The sequence below is a fragment of the Emydura macquarii genome, unplaced genomic scaffold (genome assembly GCF_026122565.2).
Source record: "Emydura macquarii macquarii isolate MOO-44397 ecotype Brisbane River unplaced genomic scaffold, CSIRO-AGI_Emac_v2 contig_1644, whole genome shotgun sequence".
Classification (NCBI taxonomy): Eukaryota; Metazoa; Chordata; order Testudines; family Chelidae; genus Emydura; species Emydura macquarii.
In genome coordinates this window covers 23,536,459-23,550,356 of record NW_027131781.1, presented here as the reverse complement: position 1 = coordinate 23,550,356, position 13,898 = coordinate 23,536,459, and the positions used below count along the sequence as shown (strand labels likewise).

The 13,898-nt window shown below is 43.1% G+C and overlaps 1 protein-coding gene and 1 long non-coding RNA gene across 6 annotated transcripts in view; one reads left to right on the top strand and one right to left on the bottom strand.

Moving 5' to 3' along the window:
• CGNL1 (cingulin like 1) overlaps positions 1 to 3,442 on the bottom strand; it is a 100,199-nt gene extending 96,757 nt beyond the window's left edge. The window contains exon 1 of one of the 3 annotated variants that reach the window (XR_010921327.1): positions 2,952 to 3,442. The gene's annotated coding sequence lies outside the window, so the exon portion shown is untranslated. The remainder of the gene's footprint in view (positions 1 to 2,951) is intronic. The other 2 variants (XM_067555898.1, XM_067555899.1) reach the window with 2 other exon arrangements.
• The window catches only part of LOC137158212 (uncharacterized), a 69,023-nt gene continuing 57,634 nt past the window's right edge, over positions 2,510 to 13,898 (top strand). For all 3 annotated transcript variants that reach the window (XR_010921330.1, XR_010921329.1, XR_010921328.1), the window contains exons 1-3: positions 2,510 to 3,166; positions 3,600 to 3,671; positions 13,803 to 13,880. This is a non-coding gene — a long non-coding RNA (uncharacterized lncRNA). The remainder of the gene's footprint in view (positions 3,167 to 3,599; positions 3,672 to 13,802; positions 13,881 to 13,898) is intronic.

Below are 13,898 nucleotides of genomic sequence, written 5' to 3'. Positions count from 1 at the left end.
TCTAAGCTACTTTAATTAGATTAAATTCAACATATTTCAAAATATGTTTGCTCATTATACATGGATAACAGCATGCTAAATGTTTTCAAGTTATTTGGTGGTTCTCAGATAGACTCAAAATGTAGTATCTGAAGTATTACATCCTATTTGCACACTATAAATGTTAAACATTTTATACGCAACTACATTTATACCCTTGATGGATGTTCCCTCCACATTCATTGACAGGAGGTATCATGACCTTTTTCAGAACAAAACATATCACCTTTCATTATTGAAAAACAATTACAAGTGTTTTCCTCCAAATGTTTTAGTTTTGATTAACCAAAAGCCAAGATTCCAGGAAAAAAAACAAAACACAAAACTGAACACAGGTCTGTGAAAGACTCAAGAAAAACAATTAACCCTAACTTTGGGGGAAATGTACAAAACAAACACCACTGAATGCTTTGTTGTTGTGGTAGAGTGTATGGTAAAGAACAAATTATAATTAGAAATGAGGAAAGTTATTACATCACCTTGTCCATTGCACTGACTAGTGTAAGATTGCTCCTTACTCAGTATCTCTTTGTATTCAGTCAGTCTGACTTTATATCACTCCTTACAATACACTTTTTCCACAAAGCCTTTCAGCAATAACCTACAAGTGGACAATATATATGTGAAAATAAAAAAGCTATACTTCCATGGAATTCTGTCCTTCAGCCCAAATTAGCAAACAATAATTAAGTTTAGTGTCAGGAAAGGTTGCAGCACAACACACCCTATCCACCCAAAACCTTAAAAGAATGAAAAGAAGAACTTAAGGGGAAAGACTGTGCATTCTTTTCTACTTTCACATTGCCTGCAACATTATAGATAATGCACTCCAACACTCTATAAGGCTTTCATTTCCATCTCTAACAGATAATCAAATTTGCAGTTTATCACAAAACCTTTTATTAGTGACCTCATATGCCTTTCTATCAATTATAGCAACAAATCAGCACATCTGGGCTCACACATTCTATGCTTTAGGGAAGTTATTCTGGGTTTTGCATGAGACAATCCAGTGAAAAATTGCTAAAAGGGGGGCTTTTTAAACTAATATTCTCTCGTTAATTCATTTTTTAATCAAACCACCCTGAAAAATTCAGACCATTCTCAAAGTTTATATTCTTTATTTTGTAAAAATCTCATTTAAATGGCTAAAGCTCCTGTTAAACTGAACTGTGTAATGCAATCTTATCTATGGTGCAGCTATTCCATATGAGTGAACTGATTTGTCAGAGTACGATTTCGACACTAATCCTACCAACTGATCTATCCAGACAACCTTTACAACCATACATAGTCCTAAGGGCCCACTAGATCTGTTTGCAGGATCCAGGTCTTATGTTGTACAATCCTTAGGAGAGAGACTAAGTAGATGACAAGTCAAGGACACTGGGGGTGTTCAGGTAAAAAAAACAAAAAACACATAAGTGTCTCCAACTATGGGTTTCCACTACTTCCTTCTGAACACTATTCCATTATTATCAGTGATGGTCCTTTTAAAATTATTCTGCGTTGTGCAAAAATTCAGATCATATAGCAAGAAAATTACACGTTGAGGGGAAGTACAGTAAAGATGTAAAAGTTGCGGCAAATTGTTCTTCAGCCAGCTGCTGATGCTACTCCATATTCACCAGAGGCAGCACAGATCTCTCTATAAAGCTGTCATCCCATACATACACATACAACATATCATTTGCATGGTTAACTGGAAAGAGGAATGAATGGGCAAATTGTCTTTCAAGACTTTCCTATGCAAGTGAACACACACAAAGCAGGCACAATCCCTTTCTCCAAAAAATAAGTTAATTCATACAATAAAAGGAAGATGAAAAAGTCAGAAATGCACCCACTTCAGGAATCCCTGGAATCTTCTGAAGAATGTGTCTACAAGTTGACACATCCTCATTTCTCCACCAAAAGGTCATAGTGTGAAGGGGCTAAGATGCAACCACACATACCCTGTGTTCCCAGCACTGGATCACATGCACTCATCTGAAACCTAAGGGCAGGGCCAACTCCTCCCAGTACAATATTATTACTATAAGTATCAACAGTGAGCTGCATGACAGGTATGAAAACAGAGTTCCTGCCCAGAGGAATTCACCACAAGGGGAAGTTGGTGAGATATAGGCGTGGTTTGCACCCTTTATTGGACTTTATTTCCTCTAAAATTCTCCCTGCTTCCCTTGCTATCACTGATTTCGCTCCACCAGTGGCAGCAGAAATTAGCACTTGATAACTCTTATTTAACATTTATAGTGTGGGAGCTGCATTGTGCTAATCACCGACAAACACATGGCAGTCCCTGTCCCAAACTGCTTACATTCCAGCAGAGCTGGGGCCTGGCAGCGACCAGCCTTTAACCCCTACATCACCTACAACCATGGTAGAAACACCAGCGCTGGGCTACACTAGCAATCCCACCTCTGCAGCGCAGGGGGAGTTGCCCCAGCAGAGCAATGCTAATGGGACATTTCAGGGCAAAAAAGCCCGAAGCAGCACTGCCCAGGGTGCAATTAACTAACTGATTACAATCGATTTTGTCAGGAGTCTTATTCCGAGCGGCTTGTGCCCTCCTGGTGGAGGGGAGGACTCGGCACCCTGGGGAAAACGCAGGTCTAAAGGAGAGAAAAACGGGCGAGCGGAGCTGGGAGCCACAGTGCCACTGCCCAGCACCGGCCACGAGCTCAGGACAGGCGCCCCACACCACAGCCTGTCCCCCCTCCCCCAGGCAGCGCCGCGCCCCCCCCCCCTCCGTGCCCGGGGATGCAGGGGCGCCGGGCTCGGAAACTGCGGGTGCCCGCCCGGGGAAGAGGGCTGCGGCCAGGCACGGTCCTTTCCTCAGGGAGCCGGTGACCGAGGCGCCCCGCTGCCTCCCCCGCGTGCCCCAGCCCGCCTGGACCCCCCGTTCTCACCTGCCCGGAGCCGGCGCCCCTCCACGCCGAGCCCCCGCGCCCTGCTCACCGCCCGGCCCGAGCCAGGCACGACCGCGCTGACACCGACCGACTCCCCGCCTCCTCACGCGGGGGAGGGGGCCAGGAGATCCCACCCCGGGCCAGGGAGGCTCCGGCTCCGGCCGGCCGGGGAAGAGTCGGACTCGGTCTCGGGAGTCAGGCAGAGAGGCAGGCAGGTGAGCCAGGGGCAGGGTAGATGGGGTGCCCGGGCCCTAGGGGTTCACAAGCAGCCCGGGCAGCAGGGTCGGGTCCGCCCCGCCCCCACCGGGCTCGCCGTGCCTTCGCTCGCGGTGCCCAGGCTGTGGTAGCCTGTGAGCGCTTCAGGCCAGAGCCCCTGGCTTGGCCGCTCCGGGTGGGGAGCGCTGTGCGCGCCTCGTGCCTGCGGAGAGCGTGACTAACCCCTCGCTCCCGCTTCGGTCACTGCCTGGCTGCAGCCCCTGTCACGCCTCAGGCTGCAGGAAGGGAAGGAGCAGGGTCAGCACCACCTCCAAGTGAACCAAACCCGGGCCCCAGCACCCTCGGCTCTGGGCTGCTCAAAGTCCCCACCTGCCTTTTTACAGCTCCGGCCAGGCTCTGTCTAAAACACGGTTCCATTCTATTAATTTCAAGGAATTTAAGACACTGATAGTTATGTACCAGAGCTCAAGAGGAACAGGGGAAGCACCACAAGACTAGAGAAGGGTAAGTGCGATACCAAACACGAAGTAGTAGATGTAGAACATTATTAACCTAGTGATGCCGTAGGCAAACAGGACAATAAGCTTCTCTCACTCTTAAAAACAAAATAAGTACCCCAGGGGAAACGTCAGAAAGATAGATGGACCTAAACATTTGGAAGATTTTCAAAACCACTTCAGCTAGGCTGAAGTCTCACAAGGTCAAGCTTCCATAATATTTCCAGTGTTTCGTGCTTGGTTAGAAAAAGCTGAAGTGAGACTTACCGCATGCCATGGCATTTCTGCAGTTACTCCTTGCTGAATGTAGCAAGCACAGGCAGGCTAAAGAAGTGCTGATCACCACACTCTAAGAGAGGAGAGTTTTAGGAGAATCAGGACCAAAGTTAACTTTCTGGAACGTCAAAAAAGATGCAACGTGCTAATTTTATCTGAGTCAGTCAGCTAATCCAAAATAAATAGTGAAACCACTATCACTATAGGACAAGAAAGAGGTCAGACTAATAGCAAGATCATGTAAGTCCAACCATTTTGTTAGTGAGGGGAATGTAGTAGGCCCGGTGTAACTATTATTATTTATTTGTATTATTGTAATATCTAAGGTGCCCTAGTCGTGGACCAAGACCCTGTTGTGCTAGGTGCTGTACATACAAAAGACAGTCCCATAGCGCTTACAAGCTAAGTATAAAACAAGAAACAACAGATGAATACAAACAAATAGACAGGGGAGTATCAGGAAACAATGAGATAATATTAGACATTAGGGTTAAGGTGGTTTATGTGGAGGAAGAATTCACTGTATTTGTAACTATAAAAAAGAATACTGCCAGTTATAAAACTGAACTACAAAAGTGATTTAGGGATGATAGACAATAAGATGAACAGTAGCACGTAGCGTGATGCTGTACAGAATTTGTCTGTCTTATTAGGATGTTTAAACAGGTAGTCTGGCCAGACGAGTAATTCATCTCTCACCACAGCATTGATAATGTCATTGCTGAACTACCGCATGTAGTACTAGTTCTGTATTTGGAAAAATAAGTAAAGCTACAAGGAATCTAAAACAGTCAAAAGAAAACTGAGGAGGTAGTAATCCTAATGGAGAAACATTTTCACTCAATACAGGTAAAAGCAGCAATGGCCTAATAAAGGAAATATGTAGGTTAATTAGTAGAAAGCACTTTATATAACAGTGAGGTCAAAACAGTGGAATAATGAGCAACTGCAATCATTGGAGGAATTCAAGGCAAGTCTAAAAAACAAAGTAGTGAGGAGTTTGTAGAAATCCAGCAATGTGCTGCTGCAGTAGGAAATTGCTGGAAATATTTAGGTTGAAATGGCTATGATCACTTAAATTATATTACATTATTAATACTCAGCTGCTAGAGTTATGTATGTTGAGGAATAGGTTTTCCTTTCAAAGTGTGTCCTCCTTTACTTAAACAACTGAATAATTTAGTTTTGTTTGGTTGAAAGCCATGTATTTCATACTTTGAATTTTCTGCTTTGGGTATTTAGTGTTGGCACCATGGCAAATTTTTCTCACTTCAAATTTATATTAAAAAATTGTCTAAAATACCCTGCTCTAGGGATGAGTTCCTGGAGGTCTGCCACTGCTCTTCCTTCACACATACTACAAAATGGTCAAGGAGAGGTGATGGGTATTTTATAATAATCCATTTTCAATTTTCTGCTTTGGTTAATTTTGTTAGTTTTAACTTAAACCCCATTCACAGCATGAAAAAAAAAAGTGGTTTCATACTACCTTTGCTCTCCAGAATTGTCTGGCTGGTGGAGACCAGTTCAGCCCCCAGCATGAGCTGCTGCTAGAGCAAACCCAGGAATAGTTCTAATTTATGCACAGGCTGCATCAGTCCCCAAGGGAGCATCCAGCAGCCCTGAACAGCTGGAGCACCTTTCCTTCCTCAAAACACACCTCTTCTCACTTCCACACATAACCCTAATTCAAGGGTGCAAGGGACATGTCTGTGTGTTTTCTAGCCCCTTTACACTACAAGAGTGGCAGAAAGGGTCCAAAGGTGCTTGTGTGAGTGTACCAACTATCTCCTTGTCTGTCTTGTTTGATCTAATAGCTTCTACAGATTTTACAATTAAAAGTAATCTTCTACCTTTCAGAGGGAGTCCCAAAAGGCAAGACTGATCTTGCAGCCATATAATCTAGGTAATACTGTAGCCACCCCATCTCCATCATTCTGATGTCTGAACACCTCACTAAAATACATGATTTTTTTTCTTACAACACCCCTCTAATGTATGGAAGTATTATTATCCCCATTTGGCGTTGGGGAACTGAGCTACAGAGTGATTAAATGACTTCTCCAAGGTAATACATGAAGTGTGTCGCAAAGCTGGGAATTGAACCCACAGCTATCATTGTATGGTAACATTTTATAACAATTGCAATATGAAGAAATATTACATTTTTTCAATATCTTATTTTCTTGTAGTTTAGTAAAACATTTGAAGGACTTGTGTCTTTAGCTATCCCTGGGCATTAGAGGATGTCACATTCTTTGTTACATAGACTTAAGTGCCCATTTAAAATAGTTTCCAAGATATAATCAGAGGTGGAATTAACATCTAGATCACCAGTCATCCTAAATTACAATGAAATTGGTATTTGTCCCTTTGTTGTAAATGACTTCATTTTAGTTGGATACTGATGATGCAAAGTTTAAAAAGTCATGTACAGATTTTACTTTGAAATTCTAATATAAATTCTTCAAGAGATTCTACAGACTTAGCATAACTAGATATAAAAGAAAGGCGGTTACTACTAAAACACTCAGCAGTCCTGACTACCAGTTATTAGAGTGAGTTTATAATTAATCTTTTCATGTTGCCCTACCTATCTTGCACTCTTCATTCTATTGCAGTCTGACATGCTCAGTAATTTAGCATACCTCTCAGCATTTCAAGTGCGTAGAAGGAGACAGCAGGGCAGACAGGCCAAACTTGAGTGGTGCTATGACCCTGTGTGCCAGGTCACAACAGAACTTAGTTTGGGGGCCTCTTAAACTGGGGCCTAAAGCAAACTGCCCTTCAACTGGGGCAGGACTTTGGGGATCCAGTGTGGGACAGCCCCTGAAACCTAGAACTGCTGGGAGGTAAAGATTTAGGAGGACTTGATTTAACTAATTCAACAAGACCCATGGTCCAGCTGTAATATCCTAAAAGACAAATGTCCAGTTGAGTAAAGCAGAGTCAAAGGGAAGGAAAAAAATATAGTGACAATATAGTCTTGTGCTAAAGGTAGATTTTCAGTTCAATATATAGCATATATTTCAGCTTCCCAATGTAAGATACCGTATCCTTCCCCACCTTTTTCTTTCCCTTTAAACTGAGGCATTGATCCTTATTTACAAAACTGACTTGACACCAGGATTAATGTTTTACAGACTGCACAGTTCATTAGCTGGCAGTTGCAAAATACAATACAAAATGGAGTAAGCAACAAAAGCAAAACAAACAACAATGCCTTAGACCCCTGTGCTGGATTAATTCCAGCTGTCAGGTGCTCTGTCACAGTGGCTCTCAACCTTTCCAAATTACTGTACCCCTTTCAGGAGTCTGATCTGTCTTTGCATACCTCCAAGTTTCACCTTACTGAAAAACTACTTGCTTACAGAATCAGACATAAAAATACAGAAGTGTCACAGCACACTGTTACTGACAAATTACTTACTTTCTCATTTTTACCATATAATTATAAATCAATTAGAATGTAAATATCACACTTACATTTCAATGTATAGTATACAGAGAAGTATAAACAAGTAATTTTCTGTATGAAATTTTAGTTTGTACTGACTTCGCTAGTGCTTTTATGTAGCCGGTTGTAAAATTAGGCAAATATCTAGATGAGTTGATGTACCCCCGGAAGACATCTGCATACCCCAGGGGTACACGTACCCTTGGTTAAGAACCACTGGTCTAATACACCCCAAATTCTATTCAGCATTCTCCAAATTCAGCTGTCCTACTGAACTTCCATTTATTGATCAGCATTGAAGTCAGACTGATTTGAAAACTGGACTTTTATAACCAGAATTTGCCTTCATGTGATACTTGGCACCTAACAGACATAACTCGCACCATTTGACTAACCGATGTAGACTCTCGCTTTAATAAACTGAATTGAGGCTTTATTTACATTTCCTTTCCTTTTCCCAGCAGTACAGGGGCTGAGAAGCATTTTCACACTGCAGGACTTTCTGGCAATTTGGCAGGACCATAAGGATGTCATACTATGGATGCTATACTGGCATAGCTACATCACCGTAACTGTGCCGACATAACACCATAGTGTAGATGCAGCCACTGACGGAAGGGGTTTTTCCATTGCTGTAGGAACTCCACCTCTTTGAACAACAGTAGCTACAACAATGGAAGCATTCTTCCATCAACATAGCTGTGCCTACACTGGAGGATAGGTTGGCATAGCTATGTCTTCAGGTTTTTTCACACCCCCAGCCAACATAGCTATGTTTACCTCACTTTTAGGCATAGACCAACTTTACGCCACAGCTAGTGAAATGATTGAAAAGAGGGATGAGAATGTAGGACAGCTGAGAGACATGATTTTGGGTGCATATTCATAGAAAAAAGGTGCATTCTGACCTTGTGTTAGCTAACTAACTTGAGGCAAAAATCCTAGCAGTTTGTAGTTTACACACAACTTAGAAGATCAAGCTGAAGACTATGGGTATGTCTACACTGCAATGTAAGCCCTGGGTTAGTGGGACTCAAGTCAACTGACCCGTATTAGGGGACCCTGGGCTTGAGCGCCTACATTGTATTTAAACCCTATGTTAAGACTTCTCTAATCTGTGCTCAAACCTAGGGCTCTGGCATCCACACTGCAATGCACAGAACTGAGTCAAAGTAATCATATCCCAGAGTCCCTAGTGCCACCTCTCTCCAAACGTGGCCATGCTAGTCCTAGGACCATGGTGCAATGTGGGAAAACTTCACTGTCCACCTTGCACATTACCAAGAAGCAGCTCACTTTGTAAAAGGTTTGACTGGTTTGCTCTCCATTAAAAACCTAGGAGGCTCCCTGATAGTGTTCTTGCAGACTGGTGATCAGAACAGAATGCGTTAACGCTGACCTGAGTTGCTACTGTTTGCAGAGGAGTGGAGGGAGAAAGGGAATCAATAGAGTGGATTACAGATTGTTGGGATAGAGAGGATTAAGGAAATTGTACCCTAGAATTGTGGGATACTTTCTGATGACTCCTGGGACCTGAGTCAGCTGGGGCCACAGCTCCACTGCAAAGAAAATAAAGTTGGGCCCAAGCCCTGGGTTAGTACAATCAAGGTCTACACTACAGACTTACTGTGGTATAACTATGTCACTCAAGGGTATGAAAAATCCACACCCCTAAGCGACAGTTATACCGACCCTAACCCCCCAATGCAGATGGCACTATGTTGGTGGGAGAGCTTCTCTCTCTCCCATTGGCTTAAAGCATCCTCCCCAGACACACTACAGCAGTGCAGCTACATCAGTGCAGCTGCGCCAATGTAAATTTCTAGTGTAGACCTGTCCTTTGATGTCTAGCTCTCTCTATACTAGAAGAGGCCATAGAGCTCCATGGTGTTTCTAAAGATACCTGTTGGTTCCATCCCTATTGATTCTATACAATGCTCCCTTTGGGTGTCCAGTTAACCAGGGTCCATTTGTGAGTAAGGACCTGAAATCAGATGAACTTCAGTTTCCGTTGTTCCTCAAACACCAGGCAAACATGGGGGAGGGGAAGAAAATGGAAAGCATCATCAACAAAACAAGATTTGTACAGCCCACTCCAAACTGAGATCTCTATCTTGCACATAAGTTTTCCTTATGGCACAAGCATTTTATCCTATGTAGGCAGATCTGCTTCATGCAACACTTGCCACAGATTTGCTCAAATTTTTAATAACCATTTTGTATTTATTAATCTTACTAAACTGAAATGAAATCCTTATAGACATATGTCAAAATATGTCTTTCAGAAAGACAGATCAAATCAGATTTTCTCTTTCCCTATGTCACCTTTTTAGAAAAAAATACACCCTGTTCTTCTGGGATGGGAGGACTACTATATTTCATTTTTGTTCAATAAAATAAGTCTAAACTGTTTTCTCAGCACAAAACAGACCTGTCCAGAAATTATGCTTTTCTTCAGCAATGCACACATCAAACAAATGTATTGCTAAAGATTGTCTCCTACCTCTCCACGCCAGGTGCAGCAAGATAGTGAGTGCAGAGGGACAGAGTCTCATGCGCATGCATACCCCTGCCCCTCAATCCACACGCGGGGCAAGCAGGCTTAGTCGAGCAAGATCCAAGTGCAGAGGGGCTTAGTGTGGGGGGATCCAGGTATGGGGTGAGAGGGTTCTGTGTGGGGCAGTCTTGGTGTGGGTGGCTCATTGGGGGGTTCTGGGTGCAGTGGGAATTTGACTCTGCAAAGAGGGTCCAGGTGAAGGTGGTTGGAGCTCAGCTGGGGGCATATGGGTGCCCGGGGGAATTGGTGGGGGGTCCAAATGCATGGGGGTTGGAGAGATGCAGGGGGCAGCTCCCCATACAGCAATTCTTCCCCCCTCTGCAGCTGAGGAGTGATGGGGGCAGTAAGTGGAGGGATGGAGCTTCCTGCAGCCAGGGGAGGGTCCTGATGGTGTGTCTGACCAGCCCCAGTAGCTCCCTGCAGGGGAAGGAGTTCTGTCATGGTCTTCTTCTCCCCCTCCACCCATCTGAGCACTCACCTGGGTGCAACTCAGCCAGCTGGTTCTCATTGAAAATGGCCACAGCCCACATGGGGAAACAGACCATCAGGCAAAGAGTGCCTTGCATCACCACCCATGCCACCCCCCAACATTCTTCCGTGCCCCTCTAGGGAGCTGGGGGGAGGGGGTGAGCAGTAACTCCAGGGGCTCTGTACCTGCTGGTCAGTTTCCCCATGTGGGCTGTGCTGTGAGTCATCAGGAGCTGCTCCCTGCTCTCACCTTACACAACCCATGTGGGCAAACTGACCAGCAGGCAAAGAGCACCTGGCTCACTGCACCATCCTACCCCCACCCAAACATTTTTCCACAGGGAAGAAGCAGGGCTAAGGGAGAAATCTGGGCACCCCCACGCATCACCTCTGCCTCGCATACAGTTTGCAATGCCCTCTCCCCAGTCTCCACCTGTAAGCAGAATTGCAGTATAGATGCATGGGGGGTTACCCTTGAGCCTGGGCTTACATTGCAGTGTAGACATACCTTATGAGGGACCTCTGACTTATGCAAAAATTACAAACTGCCTTCTCTTCATTAAAATTTTCTCATGTTAATTAACTTGAGTTAAGAACACACCTTATTTCCTAGCAGAGACACAGCTGAGATTATATATCCCAGCTGTCCTGTATTCTCATCTCTCTGAGTCATTTGACTTGCCACATAAGGCTGTGTACACACACCTGGAAGTCAAAGTAAAGGTGTGGACAAAGTTATCTTTAATTCACTTCTGTATCCTTGGGATTCTGGGCAGGCTGTGATCCAAGAGGCCCTGCATAATTAGGCAGGCCAGTAGGCTGCTCTAACTGGGAGTTTTGTCAATGTAAAACAGACAGGAGATCAGAATCACATGCTTAGTTGTCTCTATGCTTACAACAGTGCTGCAGAACATGTATACTGCATATCTACACAGAGATGGACTCACATTAAATACACGTAAATTATAACAACAGGTTTAAAAGTATTCTTGCTACAGCGATGATGTAAAATTCCAGTGAGTTAACCAGAAATGTTCAGCTCGTTTTCTGAGCTGTCACTGGAAATTCAATGTATCTATACAGGTGTGCACTAGCGTCACAACCAGGACATGAGCGGTTTTACCTAGTGGTCAAAGCAGGAGTCTGGATGGGTTGGATATCGGGAGGTCAGAGTCCAAGACAGGCCAGAGGGTAAAACTGAGAGTCGGGGAAACAGGTTATCAGGAGATCAGAAGCAGGAGACAAACCTGAGAGCAGAACCTCGGATTGGTAACCAGAGGTGGGCCGGGTCAGGATAACAGGAAGTCAAGCCATAGGAGCAGGAAGCACAAGGCACACTCTCCAGAGCAAGATGGACCCCACTTGCATAGACAACTTCCTGTTCTTGTGCTGGATAGGTTGACCAATCAGGGCCGCCAGTGTTCTGCCAATCAGCTCCCAGGACTGGTGTCCTCTGTCTGAGTTCAGCTCCTGTTCTGCTAAAGCTTAACAAGTCCCTAGGTGGCCAGTTGGACTCTGCTACTTCTAATGAGCCCTGTGAACCAGTGTTCAGGACCCATGGTCACTGACACATAGACACCATAGGAAGTAATTCCTTATTACAAACACAAAATAATTGCAACAGCTTGACCCTGGGGGCCCCCAAAGGAGTGAAACTGCTACAATGAAATAGCGATTGAATGTGAAAAAGTGACTTTATTTGTTATTACACTTGGCATGCGGTAGATGCAAAATCTTGAAAACTAAAGCATGTACTTCTCATGTCAAAGGAAGGTAGCTGTGCACAGAGAGGAAGTGGGAGTACTTAATTTAAAAAATGCAACTACACATCTTCATTCCTCCAAAGTAAATCATTTAAAAGAAAATCAATGAGATCAAGCTACCATGTGTATTTATTTAAGTGACTGGGGGCCCCTACTGGTTTATGTATTATATTTGGTGCATCTGTGTATCTGTTATAATATTGCTCAAGGGTTTCAGGATATAATTACAACTAATCTTTTTTCCCCTGGTATTGATAAAGAAGATAATATTACACTAAAGTACAGACAAAAAATAAACAGTGTATAAATTTAACTTGATAAATTAGGACACTGTCCTGCCTATCTTATTTGGGCAAATCTATGAAGATAATGGCAGTTTTGCCCAAGAAAAGATTGCAGGATCCCAATCTTGATTAAGGATATTGGTCAGCAGGGCTGCCAACCATGTTCATCCTAAAGTATTGGCAATCAGCAGACTCTGCTCCTCTGAAGTGATGTAATTCCCTTCTTTACGATGTCTCTAAATTCCCTAACTCTGTTGAGCAGATTAGGACAATGCTCAACAGGTTTGGCAATCTCACTTTAAGTGTGCAAAACAGCACTCAGATTTGTTGGGTTTGTATTCCTTTTTGTCCTGTGGATTTAACATTAATACGCTGAGTTAATTAATTGCCTATTAATAAGAGGTGGTTAACACCTTTTTTAAGGGTAATCTGGACACTCCCCAGGTGATTGTGGTTTACCACAGAGATAAGCCTCTATTGAATATGTTTTGCCCAGTGTATATATTGTCACTCAATTTGATGAAATTAACAATTTTATGTGTTTGAAGAAATTATATTGTCAGTATTGCTTCAATCATCATGGTAATAAACACAGAATATTTTACGTAAAGAAGCAAAGCACAGTAAATGAAATCTGATTTACATAATGTTTTGCATGGTGTAACTCCTTTTAATAGCTATTATTTATGATTGACTATTTGTATTAGAGTAACACACTGAGGCCCCAACCAATACGGATTCATAGATTCCAAGGCCAGAAGGGACTATTATGTTCATCTAGCCTGACCTCCTGTATACCTAGGTCATAGAACTTCCTCAAAATAATTTCTAGAGCATATCTTTTAGAAAAAAACATCCAATCTTGATTTTAAAATTGTCAGTGATGGAGAATCCACCACGACCCTTGGTAAATTGTTCTTTTGGTTAATTACCCTCACTGTCAAAAATGTATGCCTTATTTCCAGTCCGAATTTGTTTAGCTTCAACTTCCAGCCTTTGGCTTATATTGTATCTTTCTCTGCTAGACTGAAGACCTCATTATTAAAATTTGTTCCCCATGTAGATATTTATAGACTACAGTGAAGTCACCTTGAACCTTCTCTTTATTAATCTAATATCAGATGCTCCCTTCCCAACTTCAACAGGCAAGGGAAACAAAGGGAGGAAGTAATATGAAATTTGCTTCATTAGAATCTATAATTTTCCCCCAGTAAGTTTGTAATGCACTCAGATTATGATACCAGAGGCCTCCTATGGATAATTTAACAACAAAGACAGTGATCTTGCAAACACATAGGCATGGTCTTAAAGATAAACATGTACATATTTGCAGGCTCGGGGCCTAAATTCTCAAGATTGACAAGCAAAGACTGCAGTCTGGTGGATGAACTACATTCTTTATATTTCAAAGGTATTGAATTCAAACCTT